This window comes from Rhinoderma darwinii, unplaced genomic scaffold (genome assembly GCF_050947455.1).
Source record: "Rhinoderma darwinii isolate aRhiDar2 unplaced genomic scaffold, aRhiDar2.hap1 Scaffold_546, whole genome shotgun sequence".
NCBI classification, from domain to species: domain Eukaryota; kingdom Metazoa; phylum Chordata; class Amphibia; order Anura; family Rhinodermatidae; genus Rhinoderma; species Rhinoderma darwinii.
The window spans coordinates 43,405-63,360 of NW_027464096.1; the positions used below are offsets into that span (position 1 = coordinate 43,405).

The 19,956-nt window shown below is 45.8% G+C and overlaps 9 non-coding genes and 1 pseudogene across 9 annotated transcripts; all 10 read right to left on the bottom strand.

Annotated features, from left to right (window-relative positions):
• Positions 1-995: 995 nt before the first annotated feature.
• LOC142723066 (U2 spliceosomal RNA) lies at positions 996-1,186 on the bottom strand. The gene has a single exon (XR_012875284.1). It is a non-coding gene; the product is annotated as a U2 spliceosomal RNA (small nuclear RNA).
• Positions 1,187-2,524: 1,338 nt separating this feature from the next.
• Positions 2,525-2,715, bottom strand: LOC142723067 (U2 spliceosomal RNA). The gene has a single exon (XR_012875285.1). It is a non-coding gene; the product is annotated as a U2 spliceosomal RNA (small nuclear RNA).
• Positions 2,716-4,053: 1,338 nt separating this feature from the next.
• LOC142723069 (U2 spliceosomal RNA) lies at positions 4,054-4,244 on the bottom strand. Its single transcript, XR_012875286.1, has one exon. It is a non-coding gene; the product is annotated as a U2 spliceosomal RNA (small nuclear RNA).
• A 1,334-nt stretch (positions 4,245-5,578) lies between these two features.
• LOC142723070 (U2 spliceosomal RNA) lies at positions 5,579-5,769 on the bottom strand. Its single transcript, XR_012875287.1, has one exon. It is a non-coding gene; the product is annotated as a U2 spliceosomal RNA (small nuclear RNA).
• Positions 5,770-7,095: 1,326 nt separating this feature from the next.
• On the bottom strand, positions 7,096-7,286 carry LOC142723071 (U2 spliceosomal RNA). The gene has a single exon (XR_012875288.1). It is a non-coding gene; the product is annotated as a U2 spliceosomal RNA (small nuclear RNA).
• Positions 7,287-8,620: 1,334 nt separating this feature from the next.
• LOC142722979 (U2 spliceosomal RNA) lies at positions 8,621-8,836 on the bottom strand (annotated as a pseudogene).
• A 6,344-nt stretch (positions 8,837-15,180) lies between these two features.
• On the bottom strand, positions 15,181-15,371 carry LOC142723072 (U2 spliceosomal RNA). Its single transcript, XR_012875289.1, has one exon. It is a non-coding gene; the product is annotated as a U2 spliceosomal RNA (small nuclear RNA).
• Positions 15,372-16,701: 1,330 nt separating this feature from the next.
• LOC142723073 (U2 spliceosomal RNA) lies at positions 16,702-16,892 on the bottom strand. The gene has a single exon (XR_012875290.1). It is a non-coding gene; the product is annotated as a U2 spliceosomal RNA (small nuclear RNA).
• Positions 16,893-18,218: 1,326 nt separating this feature from the next.
• Positions 18,219-18,409, bottom strand: LOC142723075 (U2 spliceosomal RNA). Its single transcript, XR_012875293.1, has one exon. It is a non-coding gene; the product is annotated as a U2 spliceosomal RNA (small nuclear RNA).
• A 1,336-nt stretch (positions 18,410-19,745) lies between these two features.
• LOC142723076 (U2 spliceosomal RNA) lies at positions 19,746-19,936 on the bottom strand. The gene has a single exon (XR_012875294.1). It is a non-coding gene; the product is annotated as a U2 spliceosomal RNA (small nuclear RNA).
• Between the last annotated feature and the right edge of the window lie 20 nt (positions 19,937-19,956).

Sequence of the window (19,956 nt, forward strand, 5' to 3'; positions counted from 1 at the left end):
CTTTAATCCAATCCAGTCCGGTGCTGCCTGCTGAGCAGCACTGACCAACACTGCCTGGGCCCAGGCTTTTATCTCTGAGGCAGGCCCCATTATGATGTCAGAAAGCTGGCTCTGGAATCCTGAGGGCTCCACTATGACACGTGCAAAGTTCCGTCTGAACTTTATATAAGACGGTGCGGCTCAGTCAGTCACTCAGTGTTGCCTGAGAGGGCAACACTGCAACAGCCGGCCGCCAGGCTGTCTTTTTTTTGCACAGCTACTTGCCTCCAGGAGGCCACAAGAGGGAGACAAGGGACTGCAAAATGGAAAATAGGCATCCACCAACTTTACAGACAACTTCTCTTTGCTCCTACAACCTCCATCCTTGCACAGTTTGTTATTCTTCCAGGTAACATAGTAACAAATCCAAATTGCTGCTCTCTTTGTAGGCAAGCAAGGGTTTGTTGCAACTGCAATTCTTACTTCTTCTTGAAATGTAGGGACGACAGTACATTCCATCACATCCATCTAGTGTACACAGGTAGGTCCATTGTGGCGGGTAGGCGGCTGGCTGCTTTAATGGCTGTTTGCTGTTCCCCTACTCCACTCCACTCCACTATTTGACTGTGGTGCTGCATCAATCAGTGGCTGGCTCAGGTGCAGCTCTTTAACTTACCTAAAAGGGAGGGCGGAGAGAAGACAAGGAAGGTGAATGAGCTGTTCCAATGTGAAATGCCGGAAACACAGAAACACAGAAGACACACACACACACACACACACACACACACACACACACACACACACACACACACACACACACACACACAACAAGAGGTGGCAATGTATTAATTAATTGCATTTAATAAATGAGCTCATTATCACACATGACTGTACAAATGCATTGTCCAACAGGTGTTGAAATAATGGGATTAAAAGGGGAGATCCCATCAGAAAGACAAAAACAATAGCAAACACAAATAGCACTTTTGGAATCTGATTTTAGTCAACACATAAGGGAAGGGTGCACCGGTCCTGGAAATACTGCAATACCAGGTCAATGCGTGGAGTGGACAGAGCAAGCTCTATTTCCATCTCCCTGTTCGAAAAATCCATTTAATATATGGTCCCCAGATAGGGGACGTATCAGATATTAAACTGATAAGAACAGATACTACACTTGATCTTAGCCAAAAGGCCGAGAAGCGATAACCCGAATGGGCCGGCCGTTGACCGAGCCTGCCTAATACTGCTGTTCACCCCTTGCAGCGATTGATTCAGCCTACTCCTAGGCAATTCCATGGGGCCCTGCAGGCTCACACACATTTACAGCTACTAAGCGGGAGGGAGGTGAATAAAGGCCGGAGAGGAAGCCAGACAGGATTTGCTTCTTTTGCTTGCACCACAATGCAGTGCTGAAAGAGGAGGAGGAATCTACATAAAAACGCCTTCCTGGCAACGCCCAAATGCCCTCCTGCCATGCAGATAAACACTGGCAGCGGCAGCAAGTGCATGCCCACAGCCACCCCTTGTTCCTTCACACCTTGTATCAGCTTTAATCCAATCCAGTCCGGTGCTGCCTGCTGAGCAGCACTGACCAACACTGCCTGGGCCCAGGCTTTTATCTCTGAGGCAGGCCCCATTATGATGTCAGAAAGCTGGCTCTGGAATCCTGAGGGCTCCACTATGACACGTGCAAAGTTCCGTCTGAACTTTATATAAGACGGTGCGGCTCAGTCAGTCACTCAGTGTTGCCTGAGAGGGCAACACTGCAACAGCCGGCCGCCAGGCTGTCTTTTTTTTGCACAGCTACTTGCCTCCAGGAGGCCACAAGAGGGAGACAAGGGACTGCAAAATGGAAAATAGGCATCCACCAACTTTACAGACAACTTCTCTTTGCTCCTACAACCTCCATCCTTGCACAGTTTGTTATTCTTCCAGGTAACATAGTAACAAATCCAAATTGCTGCTCTCTTTGTAGGCAAGCAAGGGTTTGTTGCAACTGCAATTCTTACTTCTTCTTGAAATGTAGGGACGACAGTACATTCCATCACATCCATCTAGTGTACACAGGTAGGTCCATTGTGGCGGGTAGGCGGCTGGCTGCTTTAATGGCTGTTTGCTGTTCCCCTACTCCACTCCACTCCACTATTTGACTGTGGTGCTGCATCAATCAGTGGCTGGCTCAGGTGCAGCTCTTTAACTTACCTAAAAGGGAGGGCGGAGAGAAGACAAGGAAGGTGAATGAGCTGTTCCAATGTGAAATGCCGGAAACACAGAAACACAGAAGACACACACACACACACACACACACACACACACACACACACACACACACACACACACACACACACACACAACAAGAGGTGGCAATGTATTAATTAATTGCATTTAATAAATGAGCTCATTATCACACATGACTGTACAAATGCATTGTCCAACAGGTGTTGAAATAATGGGATTAAAAGGGGAGATCCCATCAGAAAGACAAAAACAATAGCAAACACAAATAGCACTTTTGGAATCTGATTTTAGTCAACACATAAGGGAAGGGTGCACCGGTCCTGGAAATACTGCAATACCAGGTCAATGCGTGGAGTGGACAGAGCAAGCTCTATTTCCATCTCCCTGTTCGAAAAATCCATTTAATATATGGTCCCCAGATAGGGGACGTATCAGATATTAAACTGATAAGAACAGATACTACACTTGATCTTAGCCAAAAGGCCGAGAAGCGATAACCCGAATGGGCCGGCCGTTGACCGAGCCTGCCTAATACTGCTGTTCACCCCTTGCAGCGATTGATTCAGCCTACTCCTAGGCAATTCCATGGGGCCCTGCAGGCTCACACACATTTACAGCTACTAAGCGGGAGGGAGGTGAATAAAGGCCGGAGAGGAAGCCAGACAGGATTTGCTTCTTTTGCTTGCACCACAATGCAGTGCTGAAAGAGGAGGAGGAATCTACATAAAAACGCCTTCCTGGCAACGCCCAAATGCCCTCCTGCCATGCAGATAAACACTGGCAGCGGCAGCAAGTGCATGCCCACAGCCACCCCTTGTTCCTTCACACCTTGTATCAGCTTTAATCCAATCCAGTCCGGTGCTGCCTGCTGAGCAGCACTGACCAACACTGCCTGGGCCCAGGCTTTTATCTCTGAGGCAGGCCCCATTATGATGTCAGAAAGCTGGCTCTGGAATCCTGAGGGCTCCACTATGACACGTGCAAAGTTCCGTCTGAACTTTATATATAAGACGGTGCGGCTCAGTCAGTCACTCAGTGTTGCCTGAGAGGGCAACACTGCAACAGCCGGCCGCCAGGCTGTCTTTTTTTTGCACAGCTACTTGCCTCCAGGAGGCCACAAGAGGGAGACAAGGGACTGCAAAATGGAAAATAGGCATCCACCAACTTTACAGACAACTTCTCTTTGCTCCTACAACCTCCATCCTTGCACAGTTTGTTATTCTTCCAGGTAACATAGTAACAAATCCAAATTGCTGCTCTCTTTGTAGGCAAGCAAGGGTTTGTTGCAACTGCAATTCTTACTTCTTCTTGAAATGTAGGGACGACAGTACATTCCATCACATCCATCTAGTGTACACAGGTAGGTCCATTGTGGCGGGTAGGCGGCTGGCTGCTTTAATGGCTGTTTGCTGTTCCCCTACTCCACTCCACTCCACTATTTGACTGTGGTGCTGCATCAATCAGTGGCTGGCTCAGGTGCAGCTCTTTAACTTACCTAAAAGGGAGGGCGGAGAGAAGACAAGGAAGGTGAATGAGCTGTTCCAATGTGAAATGCCGGAAACACAGAAACACAGAAGACACACACACACACACACACACACACACACACACACACACACACACACACACACACACACACACACAACAAGAGGTGGCAATGTATTAATTAATTGCATTTAATAAATGAGCTCATTATCACACATGACTGTACAAATGCATTGTCCAACAGGTGTTGAAATAATGGGATTAAAAGGGGAGATCCCATCAGAAAGACAAAAACAATAGCAAACACAAATAGCACTTTTGGAATCTGATTTTAGTCAACACATAAGGGAAGGGTGCACCGGTCCTGGAAATACTGCAATACCAGGTCAATGCGTGGAGTGGACAGAGCAAGCTCTATTTCCATCTCCCTGTTCGAAAAATCCATTTAATATATGGTCCCCAGATAGGGGACGTATCAGATATTAAACTGATAAGAACAGATACTACACTTGATCTTAGCCAAAAGGCCGAGAAGCGATAACCCGAATGGGCCGGCCGTTGACCGAGCCTGCCTAATACTGCTGTTCACCCCTTGCAGCGATTGATTCAGCCTACTCCTAGGCAATTCCATGGGGCCCTGCAGGCTCACACACATTTACAGCTACTAAGCGGGAGGGAGGTGAATAAAGGCCGGAGAGGAAGCCAGACAGGATTTGCTTCTTTTGCTTGCACCACAATGCAGTGCTGAAAGAGGAGGAGGAATCTACATAAAAACGCCTTCCTGGCAACGCCCAAATGCCCTCCTGCCATGCAGATAAACACTGGCAGCGGCAGCAAGTGCATGCCCACAGCCACCCCTTGTTCCTTCACACCTTGTATCAGCTTTAATCCAATCCAGTCCGGTGCTGCCTGCTGAGCAGCACTGACCAACACTGCCTGGGCCCAGGCTTTTATCTCTGAGGCAGGCCCCATTATGATGTCAGAAAGCTGGCTCTGGAATCCTGAGGGCTCCACTATGACACGTGCAAAGTTCCGTCTGAACTTTATATAAGACGGTGCGGCTCAGTCAGTCACTCAGTGTTGCCTGAGAGGGCAACACTGCAACAGCCGGCCGCCAGGCTGTCTTTTTTTTGCACAGCTACTTGCCTCCAGGAGGCCACAAGAGGGAGACAAGGGACTGCAAAATGGAAAATAGGCATCCACCAACTTTACAGACAACTTCTCTTTGCTCCTACAACCTCCATCCTTGCACAGTTTGTTATTCTTCCAGGTAACATAGTAACAAATCCAAATTGCTGCTCTCTTTGTAGGCAAGCAAGGGTTTGTTGCAACTGCAATTCTTACTTCTTCTTGAAATGTAGGGACGACAGTACATTCCATCACATCCATCTAGTGTACACAGGTAGGTCCATTGTGGCGGGTAGGCGGCTGGCTGCTTTAATGGCTGTTTGCTGTTCCCCTACTCCACTCCACTCCACTATTTGACTGTGGTGCTGCATCAATCAGTGGCTGGCTCAGGTGCAGCTCTTTAACTTACCTAAAAGGGAGGGCGGAGAGAAGACAAGGAAGGTGAATGAGCTGTTCCAATGTGAAATGCCGGAAACACAGAAACACAGAAGACACACACACACACACACACACACACACACACACACACACACACACACACACACACACACACACAACAAGAGGTGGCAATGTATTAATTAATTGCATTTAATAAATGAGCTCATTATCACACATGACTGTACAAATGCATTGTCCAACAGGTGTTGAAATAATGGGATTAAAAGGGGAGATCCCATCAGAAAGACAAAAACAATAGCAAACACAAATAGCACTTTTGGAATCTGATTTTAGTCAACACATAAGGGAAGGGTGCACCGGTCCTGGAAATACTGCAATACCAGGTCAATGCGTGGAGTGGACAGAGCAAGCTCTATTTCCATCTCCCTGTTCGAAAAATCCATTTAATATATGGTCCCCAGATAGGGGACGTATCAGATATTAAACTGATAAGAACAGATACTACACTTGATCTTAGCCAAAAGGCCGAGAAGCGATAACCCGAATGGGCCGGCCGTTGACCGAGCCTGCCTAATACTGCTGTTCACCCCTTGCAGCGATTGATTCAGCCTACTCCTAGGCAATTCCATGGGGCCCTGCAGGCTCACACACATTTACAGCTACTAAGCGGGAGGGAGGTGAATAAAGGCCGGAGAGGAAGCCAGACAGGATTTGCTTCTTTTGCTTGCACCACAATGCAGTGCTGAAAGAGGAGGAGGAATCTACATAAAAACGCCTTCCTGGCAACGCCCAAATGCCCTCCTGCCATGCAGATAAACACTGGCAGCGGCAGCAAGTGCATGCCCACAGCCACCCCTTGTTCCTTCACACCTTGTATCAGCTTTAATCCAATCCAGTCCGGTGCTGCCTGCTGAGCAGCACTGACCAACACTGCCTGGGCCCAGGCTTTTATCTCTGAGGCAGGCCCCATTATGATGTCAGAAAGCTGGCTCTGGAATCCTGAGGGCTCCACTATGACACGTGCAAAGTTCCGTCTGAACTTTATATAAGACGGTGCGGCTCAGTCAGTCACTCAGTGTTGCCTGAGAGGGCAACACTGCAACAGCCGGCCGCCAGGCTGTCTTTTTTTTGCACAGCTACTTGCCTCCAGGAGGCCACAAGAGGGAGACAAGGGACTGCAAAATGGAAAATAGGCATCCACCAACTTTACAGACAACTTCTCTTTGCTCCTACAACCTCCATCCTTGCACAGTTTGTTATTCTTCCAGGTAACATAGTAACAAATCCAAATTGCTGCTCTCTTTGTAGGCAAGCAAGGGTTTGTTGCAACTGCAATTCTTACTTCTTCTTGAAATGTAGGGACGACAGTACATTCCATCACATCCATCTAGTGTACACAGGTAGGTCCATTGTGGCGGGTAGGCGGCTGGCTGCTTTAATGGCTGTTTGCTGTTCCCCTACTCCACTCCACTCCACTATTTGACTGTGGTGCTGCATCAATCAGTGGCTGGCTCAGGTGCAGCTCTTTAACTTACCTAAAAGGGAGGGCGGAGAGAAGACAAGGAAGGTGAATGAGCTGTTCCAATGTGAAATGCCGGAAACACAGAAACACAGAAGACACACACACACACACACACACACACACACACACACACACACACACACACACACACAACAAGAGGTGGCAATGTATTAATTAATTGCATTTAATAAATGAGCTCATTATCACACATGACTGTACAAATGCATTGTCCAACAGGTGTTGAAATAATGGGATTAAAAGGGGAGATCCCATCAGAAAGACAAAAACAATAGCAAACACAAATAGCACTTTTGGAATCTGATTTTAGTCAACACATAAGGGAAGGGTGCACCGGTCCTGGAAATACTGCAATACCAGGTCAATGCGTGGAGTGGACAGAGCAAGCTCTATTTCCATCTCCCTGTTCGAAAAATCCATTTAATATATGGTCCCCAGATAGGGGACGTATCAGATATTAAACTGATAAGAACAGATACTACACTTGATCTTAGCCAAAAGGCCGAGAAGCGATAACCCGAATGGGCCGGCCGTTGACCGAGCCTGCCTAATACTGCTGTTCACCCCTTGCAGCGATTGATTCAGCCTACTCCTAGGCAATTCCATGGGGCCCTGCAGGCTCACACACATTTACAGCTACTAAGCGGGAGGGAGGTGAATAAAGGCCGGAGAGGAAGCCAGACAGGATTTGCTTCTTTTGCTTGCACCACAATGCAGTGCTGAAAGAGGAGGAGGAATCTACATAAAAACGCCTTCCTGGCAACGCCCAAATGCCCTCCTGCCATGCAGATAAACACTGGCAGCGGCAGCAAGTGCATGCCCACAGCCACCCCTTGTTCCTTCACACCTTGTATCAGCTTTAATCCAATCCAGTCCGGTGCTGCCTGCTGAGCAGCACTGACCAACACTGCCTGGGCCCAGGCTTTTATCTCTGAGGCAGGCCCCATTATGATGTCAGAAAGCTGGCTCTGGAATCCTGAGGGCTCCACTATGACACGTGCAAAGTTCCGTCTGAACTTTATATAAGACGGTGCGGCTCAGTCAGTCACTCAGTGTTGCCTGAGAGGGCAACACTGCAACAGCCGGCCGCCAGGCTGTCTTTTTTTTGCACAGCTACTTGCCTCCAGGAGGCCACAAGAGGGAGACAAGGGACTGCAAAATGGAAAATAGGCATCCACCAACTTTACAGACAACTTCTCTTTGCTCCTACAACCTCCATCCTTGCACAGTTTGTTATTCTTCCAGGTAACATAGTAACAAATCCAAATTGCTGCTCTCTTTGTAGGCAAGCAAGGGTTTGTTGCAACTGCAATTCTTACTTCTTCTTGAAATGTAGGGACGACAGTACATTCCATCACATCCATCTAGTGTACACAGGTAGGTCCATTGTGGCGGGTAGGCGGCTGGCTGCTTTAATGGCTGTTTGCTGTTCCCCTACTCCACTCCACTCCACTATTTGACTGTGGTGCTGCATCAATCAGTGGCTGGCTCAGGTGCAGCTCTTTAACTTACCTAAAAGGGAGGGCGGAGAGAAGACAAGGAAGGTGAATGAGCTGTTCCAATGTGAAATGCCGGAAACACAGAAACACAGAAGACACACACACACACACACACACACACACACACACACACACACACACACACACACACACACACACAACAAGAGGTGGCAATGTATTAATTAATTGCATTTAATAAATGAGCTCATTATCACACATGACTGTACAAATGCATTGTCCAACAGGTGTTGAAATAATGGGATTAAAAGGGGAGATCCCATCAGAAAGACAAAAACAATAGCAAACACAAATAGCACTTTTGGAATCTGATTTTAGTCAACACATAAGGGAAGGGTGCACCGGTCCTGGAAATACTGCAATACCAGGTCAATGCGTGGAGTGGACAGAGCAAGCTCTATTTCCATCTCCCTGTTCGAAAAATCCATTTAATATATGGTCCCCAGATAGGGGACGTATCAGATATTAAACTGATAAGAACAGATTTTTTTTTTTTTTTTTTTTTTTTTTTTATTAAACCATTCAGGTTTTTTTGAATAAAACCGAGAACTGTAGTTGTTCAAACCACCTCTCTATTTTTCAAAAAATCTCATCACTCTGGTTCATTATTTTATTTTTCCATCAAATACAAGATAAGTCAAACAAAATTCCTCAAACTAAATACCGCCATTTTAACATTCGCCATATCCCTTCCGCATCCATACCTTTTTCTAGATCCCATTTATAATAAAAATACAATTTAGCCAATACCATACTAACCACATCCTCCATCTCAAATACTTCTCTTTTATACACATTCAAATTCCTCGTATTCCACAATACCTCTTTCACACAAGTCAAAAAAATCCACAACACTCTATCCTTTTCACTACCCAAACTACACAAACCAAACAAGACAATTTCATACGTCAAACTCTTCAAACCAGTCAATTCTTCGCACAACCCACTCAACTTTTTCCAAACATCCTTTGCATGCTTACACGACCAAAACACATGACTCACATCCTCATCATCCCCACAACCTTCTCTCGGACACCTTTCAGATGCAACCAAACCTCTTCTTTTCTGAACACTCCTTACAGGCAACACTCCATGTACCGACATCCATAACAAATCTTTCTGCTTATTAGACACATCATACGTAACAATCTTCTTCCACACAGACCTAGACTCCATTGAATTCAAACCATTTACAGAACACATCACATTATTCATACACATACTTCTCACAACATTCTTTTCACTCAAAAATCTCTCCATTCTTACATCCTCTAGCTGGAACTTTTTAATAAATTTTTCAACATACAAATACCACCCTGTGCACTGAAAAGCAATTGGTTTACATAAATTACGTTTTTCCCACCTTAGACGCTGAATCACCGTTCCAGCTAAATATTTCGACATTCTGGAAGCCTTGGATTCTTTAAATAAAAGCTCTACAAAAAAACGTACACAATTAATTCCGATGAAAATCTCCAAATTTGGGAAATCCAAGCCTCCATTACGTCTGCTTTTCATTAGAATTTCTCTCTTTGCCTTCTCAATCCCGCTCCCCCATAAAAAAAGGAACAAAACTCTATTCACTTTTTTTAACATAGCTACAGCAGGAGGAAAAACCAGAGCAACATATAAAATCATAGGAAGAATAATACTTTTGACAATTAAAACCTTCCCCGAAAAAGAAAGATCCCTCATTCTCCACATTTCCAACTTTCGCACAATCCTACCACCTAACTCATCCCAACTTTCTCTCCCTTTCAGCTCATCATCAAACACAATACCCAAAATTTTCACACCATTCACCTGTTCCATATCAGAATCACTCACCCGCTCATTACTGAAAAAAATTTTAAATTTGCTCTTACCCCAATTTATTTTAAAAGCAGACGCAATACAAAACATATTTACGATCAACTTCACTCTGGACATATCATACACTGAATCACACAATACGCAAATATCATCCATATATCCCAAAGCTTTCACACGTTTTCCATCACACCCGGGCACCACCAAACCTTTCACAACCTTATCATTTCTAATCATTTGCAACAATGGTTCAATCGCACAAATAAATAGGATGGGAGACAACGGACAACCCTGTCGCACACCAGACATAATATTAAACGATTCTGAAAAAAACCCATTCACCTGCACACAGCTCTTTGCATTCGCGTATAAATTCTTCAACAAACTCACAAACTGAACCGGAAAACCCATTCTCTCTAACACTTTGAACAAAAACACATGCGCCACACGATCAAACGCTTTCTCAAAATCTAACGCACACACAATCACCTTCTTATTCCGACCCTTACAATCCTCAAGCATGTCCCGCACCAACGCCACGTTTTCATGCAATTTCCTTTTCGGTACCGCACATACCTGATCCTCATCAATTACACACCCAATCACATCTCTCATACGATTCGCAATCAGCTTGGCAAAAATTTTATAATCCGTATTAAGCAAAGTAATTGGTCGCCAGTTTTCTAACCGTCTCTTATCTCCTTTTTTATGCAACAAAACTACCATACCCTTCTTCATCACATCACACATATTAGTCCCAGAAAACAACACTCTCATAACTTCTATAACATCCTTCCCAATTATATCCCAATATTTCCCATAGAAATCAGCTGGTATTCCATCGATCCCTGGAGACTTATTTTTAGCCATACTTCCCACCACATCTTTTACTTCACCATCCATAATCTCACCAAGCAAAAACGCACATTCACTTTCAGGAACAAAATTACACACAATATCCAAAAACTCCTCATCATCGCCCAAATCACATTTCTTCACATCATACAGTTTTTTATAAAAATCAGACACCGCATCAATCGCATCCTTACCAAACACCTCTTTATCATCCTTATCCAATAACACATTCATTCCACTTTTTCCACCACACATTTTTTTAAAGAAAAATCTAGTGCACTTCTCGTGATTATCTCTAACCTCCACCTTAGACCTAAATATAATTTCTTTCCCTTTCTCTCGGAACCACCCCTTAATATCTTTTTTTGTTTTTTCCAAATCGTGTCTTACATCCATACCCAAATTTTTACATTGTTGAAGGAACGTCATCCGCATATTAAAGCGTGAATATTCTAATCTTTTCCTTCTCGCTCTTCTATACCCTATCTGTCTAAAAAACCCACCAATCTTTTTTTTCACCCATACCCACCATTCACACACATTAGAGAAAGAACTTTTCTTCCTAACCCAAAACCCATATTTTTTCCCAAACCTAGTTTTTTCCCTTTTATCACTCAGAAAACTAACATTCATCTTCCATACCCCTCTACCATAAAAGAAATTATTTATAACAAAAACCCCCAACAAACACTCGTGATCTGAAAACCACACTCTCTCCTGCGCATAATCGACACATTTCATTGCTGAAGTAGAAAAAAAGAAAAAGTCCAGACGAGAATCCGTTCTTCCGTCATCGGCATGATAGGTAAATGGACCTGGTTTCCTGGTGACAGCGTCCTGCAAAGCAAAGTCCTGCAAAATTTTATTCCACAAAACTCCGGTAGCGTCCACATTAGACTCTGTGGATCCAGCTCGGGCCTGCTTCTCCAGGATACAGTTAATGTCACCAACAATAATTACAGGAACTTTACCGTGTAGAAAAAATTTTAAAGTATCAAAAAGTGCCAACCTATCAGATTTCACAGCATGGCCATAGATATTGATTAGCCTAAACTGCCACCCCTTGTAGGATAGTAACACGCAGACACATCTTCCTTCCTGAATGATTTGAGTCTGTTTGATGACAAACTCATTATTTTTAAAGAGAATACCAATTCCATCGTTCCTATTTGTGGAAGAAAAGGACCAAATTGCTTCCCCAAACTTCCATTCTTCTTTACTAGGATTTTTTGACAAACCACATTCTTGTACACAAACAATGTCACTGCCCTTAGAGGCCAAAAAGTCCAGGACTGCAGCACGCTTGTGAGCAGAGGAGAACACCCGTACATTTTGAGAGACAATCTTTAATCTCAAAGACATGCGGGCATAGTATGGTTAATGCAAAGGAAAGCCATGAGATAACCAGAACATATCACGTCCCAGGGAAATACATAGCTCTTTCCAGATTTGCCACATTGACTTCACTGAGGAAACCTTCCCCAGGAGAGCTGGGTACTTCTGAGGCCACCTCAGATGACTTAGGGCTAGAATTAGAGTCACTGTCCAGCAATGAGAAGGGATTTGCATGAGCAGAATCTTCCAATAAGCCTATCTTCAGTCTCTTCACCGCCTTTCCAGACTTCCCCCTTTTTGAGACCACTTTATGAAAAATTTCAGCACTAGTGGCACTAGGCATCCTGGCCTCCTTCTCGTCCTCCTCCGATATTGACCACTCCACTTTAGCTGAGTCTTCCATTTTTGACTCTGGGCTAGAAAAAGACAAAATTTGCATACTTGCACCATTATCAGGGTATGCACACCCACTAGGTGGCGCTGTGTCTTCACCTTCCATAGGCATAACCCCAGGTGTTTCATCAACACTTTGCTCTGCAGGAGGGACCACACCCAACTCCATGCTGTTAGTATGTGAGGTTAGAACCTCTCCTAATCCAGCTTTCCCAGGGTCCTGAGAAGCAGGCACAGAAACACTGCCAGCTGGCTCTGAAATTGCATCAGAAGTGGCAGCAAGGGAACTTGTTGTTCTCACCTGTCTGCCCCATGTTCTTCTCTCTTGCCCTAAAAAGGGAAACACCTTTGGACATTTCCTACAAGTATGACCCGGCAAACCACAAATGTCACACCTGGATGGGGAAATACATGCACTAGCCTCATGTCCTGTTTCTTTGCAATTCCTGCATACTTTGCCTTTGCATGCATCTTTGGTATGCCCGTAGGAAAAACATGATCTGCAAAAACATGGCATATCTTGGTAATAAAGATATCCCTTATTACCACCAATTGAAAAATTTGCAGGAGGATTCATCACTCCTCCAATACAGCTGGAGTCAGGTTTCAGCCTGACCCAGTACTTAATATCACCATTGAAAACTCCCCATAGGTTCTTCTGCTCCACACCTCCTCTAACATGGGTACAGTAGTGAGCTAAGAAGGCCCTGACCAGCCTTCTATCCAGAAATGGGTTATACATGTGGATGGTAATACATTTCTCCACTGCTGAAAAAAGAGGTTGCACTTCAATAGATTTTAAAGCCTCATGCATGTGTTTCTCCTTGAGCAACTGAAATACATTTAAACAGTAGGCGGCCTCAAAAAAGGATACGTCATACGTAGAAATATTACTGAAAGCTTGGATACAGAATACCTCTACCAACTTAACTCCAGCCAGGTCCAGAAGGATGTTCTCAATGATATGTCCAGTATCAACTTCTTCTCTCCTCTGCTCATTCACCACAAAACGGATAGTGTTACGCACAGCTGCCATCTTGAAAAAGGAATGCCCAACGGCACGGTGATCGCTCCCAAAAACGTCGGATAGGACTCCACGAAAAGGCCGAACCCCCCGGCCCAGACCAGGCAATGAACCTGATCTGAGCCAAAAGGCCGAGAAGCGATAACCCGAATGGGCCGGCCGTTGACCGAGCCTGCCTAATACTGCTGTTCACCCCTTGCAGCGATTGATTCAGCCTACTCCTAGGCAATTCCATGGGGCCCTGCAGGCTCACACACATTTACAGCTACTAAGCGGGAGGGAGGTGAATAAAGGCCGGAGAGGAAGCCAGACAGGATTTGCTTCTTTTGCTTGCACCACAATGCAGTGCTGAAAGAGGAGGAGGAATCTACATAAAAACGCCTTCCTGGCAACGCCCAAATGCCCTCCTGCCATGCAGATAAACACTGGCAGCGGCAGCAAGTGCATGCCCACAGCCACCCCTTGTTCCTTCACACCTTGTATCAGCTTTAATCCAATCCAGTCCGGTGCTGCCTGCTGAGCAGCACTGACCAACACTGCCTGGGCCCAGGCTTTTATCTCTGAGGCAGGCCCCATTATGATGTCAGAAAGCTGGCTCTGGAATCCTGAGGGCTCCACTATGACACGTGCAAAGTTCCGTCTGAACTTTATATAAGACGGTGCGGCTCAGTCAGTCACTCAGTGTTGCCTGAGAGGGCAACACTGCAACAGCCGGCCGCCAGGCTGTCTTTTTTTTGCACAGCTACTTGCCTCCAGGAGGCCACAAGAGGGAGACAAGGGACTGCAAAATGGAAAATAGGCATCCACCAACTTTACAGACAACTTCTCTTTGCTCCTACAACCTCCATCCTTGCACAGTTTGTTATTCTTCCAGGTAACATAGTAACAAATCCAAATTGCTGCTCTCTTTGTAGGCAAGCAAGGGTTTGTTGCAACTGCAATTCTTACTTCTTCTTGAAATGTAGGGACGACAGTACATTCCATCACATCCATCTAGTGTACACAGGTAGGTCCATTGTGGCGGGTAGGCGGCTGGCTGCTTTAATGGCTGTTTGCTGTTCCCCTACTCCACTCCACTCCACTATTTGACTGTGGTGCTGCATCAATCAGTGGCTGGCTCAGGTGCAGCTCTTTAACTTACCTAAAAGGGAGGGCGGAGAGAAGACAAGGAAGGTGAATGAGCTGTTCCAATGTGAAATGCCGGAAACACAGAAACACAGAAGACACACACACACACACACACACACACACACACACACACACACACACACACACACACACACACAACAAGAGGTGGCAATGTATTAATTAATTGCATTTAATAAATGAGCTCATTATCACACATGACTGTACAAATGCATTGTCCAACAGGTGTTGAAATAATGGGATTAAAAGGGGAGATCCCATCAGAAAGACAAAAACAATAGCAAACACAAATAGCACTTTTGGAATCTGATTTTAGTCAACACATAAGGGAAGGGTGCACCGGTCCTGGAAATACTGCAATACCAGGTCAATGCGTGGAGTGGACAGAGCAAGCTCTATTTCCATCTCCCTGTTCGAAAAATCCATTTAATATATGGTCCCCAGATAGGGGACGTATCAGATATTAAACTGATAAGAACAGATACTACACTTGATCTTAGCCAAAAGGCCGAGAAGCGATAACCCGAATGGGCCGGCCGTTGACCGAGCCTGCCTAATACTGCTGTTCACCCCTTGCAGCGATTGATTCAGCCTACTCCTAGGCAATTCCATGGGGCCCTGCAGGCTCACACACATTTACAGCTACTAAGCGGGAGGGAGGTGAATAAAGGCCGGAGAGGAAGCCAGACAGGATTTGCTTCTTTTGCTTGCACCACAATGCAGTGCTGAAAGAGGAGGAGGAATCTACATAAAAACGCCTTCCTGGCAACGCCCAAATGCCCTCCTGCCATGCAGATAAACACTGGCAGCGGCAGCAAGTGCATGCCCACAGCCACCCCTTGTTCCTTCACACCTTGTATCAGCTTTAATCCAATCCAGTCCGGTGCTGCCTGCTGAGCAGCACTGACCAACACTGCCTGGGCCCAGGCTTTTATCTCTGAGGCAGGCCCCATTATGATGTCAGAAAGCTGGCTCTGGAATCCTGAGGGCTCCACTATGACACGTGCAAAGTTCCGTCTGAACTTTATATAAGACGGTGCGGCTCAGTCAGTCACTCAGTGTTGCCTGAGAGGGCAACACTGCAACAGCCGGCCGCCAGGCTGTCTTTTTTTTGCACAGCTACTTGCCTCCAGGAGGCCACAAGAGGGAGACAAGGGACTGCAAAATGGAAAATAGGCATCCACCAACTTTACAGACAACTTCTCTTTGCTCCTACAACCTCCATCCTTGCACAGTTTGTTATTCTTCCAGGTAACATAGTAACAAATCCAAATTGCTGCTCTCTTTGTAGGCAAGCAAGGGTTTGTTGCAACTGCAATTCTTACTTCTTCTTGAAATGTAGGGACGACAGTACATTCCATCACATCCATCTAGTGTACACAGGTAGGTCCATTGTGGCGGGTAGGCGGCTGGCTGCTTTAATGGCTGTTTGCTGTTCCCCTACTCCACTCCACTCCACTATTTGACTGTGGTGCTGCATCAATCAGTGGCTGGCTCAGGTGCAGCTCTTTAACTTACCTAAAAGGGAGGGCGGAGAGAAGACAAGGAAGGTGAATGAGCTGTTCCAATGTGAAATGCCGGAAACACAGAAACACAGAAGACACACACACACACACACACACACACACACACACACACACACACACACACACACACACACAACAAGAGGTGGCAATGTATTAATTAATTGCATTTAATAAATGAGCTCATTATCACACATGACTGTACAAATGCATTGTCCAACAGGTGTTGAAATAATGGGATTAAAAGGGGAGATCCCATCAGAAAGACAAAAACAATAGCAAACACAAATAGCACTTTTGGAATCTGATTTTAGTCAACACATAAGGGAAGGGTGCACCGGTCCTGGAAATACTGCAATACCAGGTCAATGCGTGGAGTGGACAGAGCAAGCTCTATTTCCATCTCCCTGTTCGAAAAATCCATTTAATATATGGTCCCCAGATAGGGGACGTATCAGATATTAAACTGATAAGAACAGATACTACACTTGATCTTAGCCAAAAGGCCGAGAAGCGATAACCCGAATGGGCCGGCCGTTGACCGAGCCTGCCTAATACTGCTGTTCACCCCTTGCAGCGATTGATTCAGCCTACTCCTAGGCAATTCCATGGGGCCCTGCAGGCTCACACACATTTACAGCTACTAAGCGGGAGGGAGGTGAATAAAGGCCGGAGAGGAAGCCAGACAGGATTTGCTTCTTTTGCTTGCACCACAATGCAGTGCTGAAAGAGGAGGAGGAATCTACATAAAAACGCCTTCCTGGCAACGCCCAAATGCCCTCCTGCCATGCAGATAAACACTGGCAGCGGCAGCAAGTGCATGCCCACAGCCACCCCTTGTTCCTTCACACCTTGTATCAGCTTTAATCCAATCCAGTCCGGTGCTGCCTGCTGAGCAGCACTGACCAACACTGCCTGGGCCCAGGCTTTTATCTCTGAGGCAGGCCCCATTATGATGTCAGAAAGCTGGCTCTGGAATCCTGAGGGCTCCACTATGACACGTGCAAAGTTCCGTCTGAACTTTATATAAGACGGTGCGGCTCAGTCAGTCACTCAGTGTTGCCTGAGAGGGCAACACTGCAACAGCCGGCCGCCAGGCTGTCTTTTTTTTGCACAGCTACTTGCCTCCAGGAGGCCACAAGAGGGAGACAAGGGACTGCAAAATGGAAAATAGGCATCCACCAACTTTACAGACAACTTCTCTTTGCTCCTACAACCTCCATCCTTGCACAGTTTGTTATTCTTCCAGGTAACATAGTAACAAATCCAAATTGCTGCTCTCTTTGTAGGCAAGCAAGGGTTTGTTGCAACTGCAATTCTTACTTCTTCTTGAAATGTAGGGACGACAGTACATTCCATCACATCCATCTAGTGTACACAGGTAGGTCCATTGTGGCGGGTAGGCGGCTGGCTGCTTTAATGGCTGTTTGCTGTTCCCCTACTCCACTCCACTCCACTATTTGACTGTGGTGCTGCATCAATCAGTGGCTGGCTCAGGTGCAGCTCTTTAACTTACCTAAAAGGGAGGGCGGAGAGAAGACAAGGAAGGTGAATGAGCTGTTCCAATGTGAAATGCCGGAAACACAGAAACACAGAAGACACACACACACACACACACACACACACACACACACACACACACACACACACACACAACAAGAGGTGGCAATGTATTAATTAATTGCATTTAATAAATGAGCTCATTATCACACATGACTGTACAAATGCATTGTCCAACAGGTGTTGAAATAATGGGATTAAAAGGGGAGATCCCATCAGAAAGACAAAAACAATAGCAAACACAAATAGCACTTTTGGAATCTGATTTTAGTCAACACATAAGGGAAGGGTGCACCGGTCCTGGAAATACTGCAATACCAGGTCAATGCGTGGAGTGGACAGAGCAAGCTCTATTTCCATCTCCCTGTTCGAAAAATCCATTTAATATATGGTCCCCAGATAGGGGACGTATCAGATATTAAACTGATAAGAACAGATACTACACTTGATCTTAGCCAAAAGGCCGAGAAGCGATAACCCGAATGGGCCGGCCGTTGACCGAGCCTGCCTAATACTGCTGTTCACCCCTTGCAGCGATTGATTCAGCCTACTCCTAGGCAATTCCATGGGGCCCTGCAGGCTCACACACATTTACAGCTACTAAGCGGGAGGGAGGTGAATAAAGGCCGGAGAGGAAGCCAGACAGGATTTGCTTCTTTTGCTTGCACCACAATGCAGTGCTGAAAGAGGAGGAGGAATCTACATAAAAACGCCTTCCTGGCAACGCCCAAATGCCCTCCTGCCATGCAGATAAACACTGGCAGCGGCAGCAAGTGCATGCCCACAGCCACCCCTTGTTCCTTCACACCTTGTATCAGCTTTAATCCAATCCAGTCCGGTGCTGCCTGCTGAGCAGCACTGACCAACACTGCCTGGGCCCAGGCTTTTATCTCTGAGGCAGGCCCCATTATGATGTCAGAAAGCTGGCTCTGGAATCCTGAGGGCTCCACTATGACACGTGCAAAGTTCCGTCTGAACTTTATATAAGACGGTGCGGCTCAGTCAGTCACTCAGTGTTGCCTGAGAGGGCAACACTGCAACAGCCGGCCGCCAGGCTGTCTTTTTTTTGCACAGCTACTTGCCTCCAGGAGGCCACAAGAGGGAGACAAGGGACTGCAAAATGGAAAATAGGCATCCACCAACTTTACAGACAACTTCTCTTTGCTCCTACAACCTCCATCCTTGCACAGTTTGTTATTCTTCCAGGTAACATAGTAACAAATCCAAATTGCTGCTCTCTTTGTAGGCAAGCAAGGGTTTGTTGCAACTGCAATTCTTACTTCTTCTTGAAATGTAGGGACGACAGTACATTCCATCACATCCATCTAGTGTACACAGGTAGGTCCATTGTGGCGGGTAGGCGGCTGGCTGCTTTAATGGCTGTTTGCTGTTCCCCTACTCCACTCCACTCCACTATTTGACTGTGGTGCTGCATCAATCAGTGGCTGGCTCAGGTGCAGCTCTTTAACTTACCTAAAAGGGAGGGCGGAGAGAAGACAAGGAAGGTGAATGAGCTGTTCCAATGTGAAATGCCGGAAACACAGAAACACAGAAGACACACACACACACACACACACACACACACACACACACACACACACACACACACACACACACACACAACAAGAGGTGGCAATGTATTAATTAATTGCATTTAATAAATGAGCTCATTATCACACATGACTGTACAAATGCATTGTCCAACAGGTGTTGAAATAATGGGATTAAAAGGGGAGATCCCATCAGAAAGACAAAAACAATAGCAAACACAAATAGCACTTTTGGAATCTGATTTTAGTCAACACATAAGGGAAGGGTGCACCGGTCCTGGAAATACTGCAATACCAGGTCAATGCGTGGAGTGGACAGAGCAAGCTCTATTTCCATCTCCCTGTTCGAAAAATCCATTTAATATATGGTCCCCAGATAGGGGACGTATCAGATATTAAACTGATAAGAACAGATACTACACTTGATCTTAGCCAAAAGGCCGAGAAGCGATAACCCGAATGGGCCGGCCGT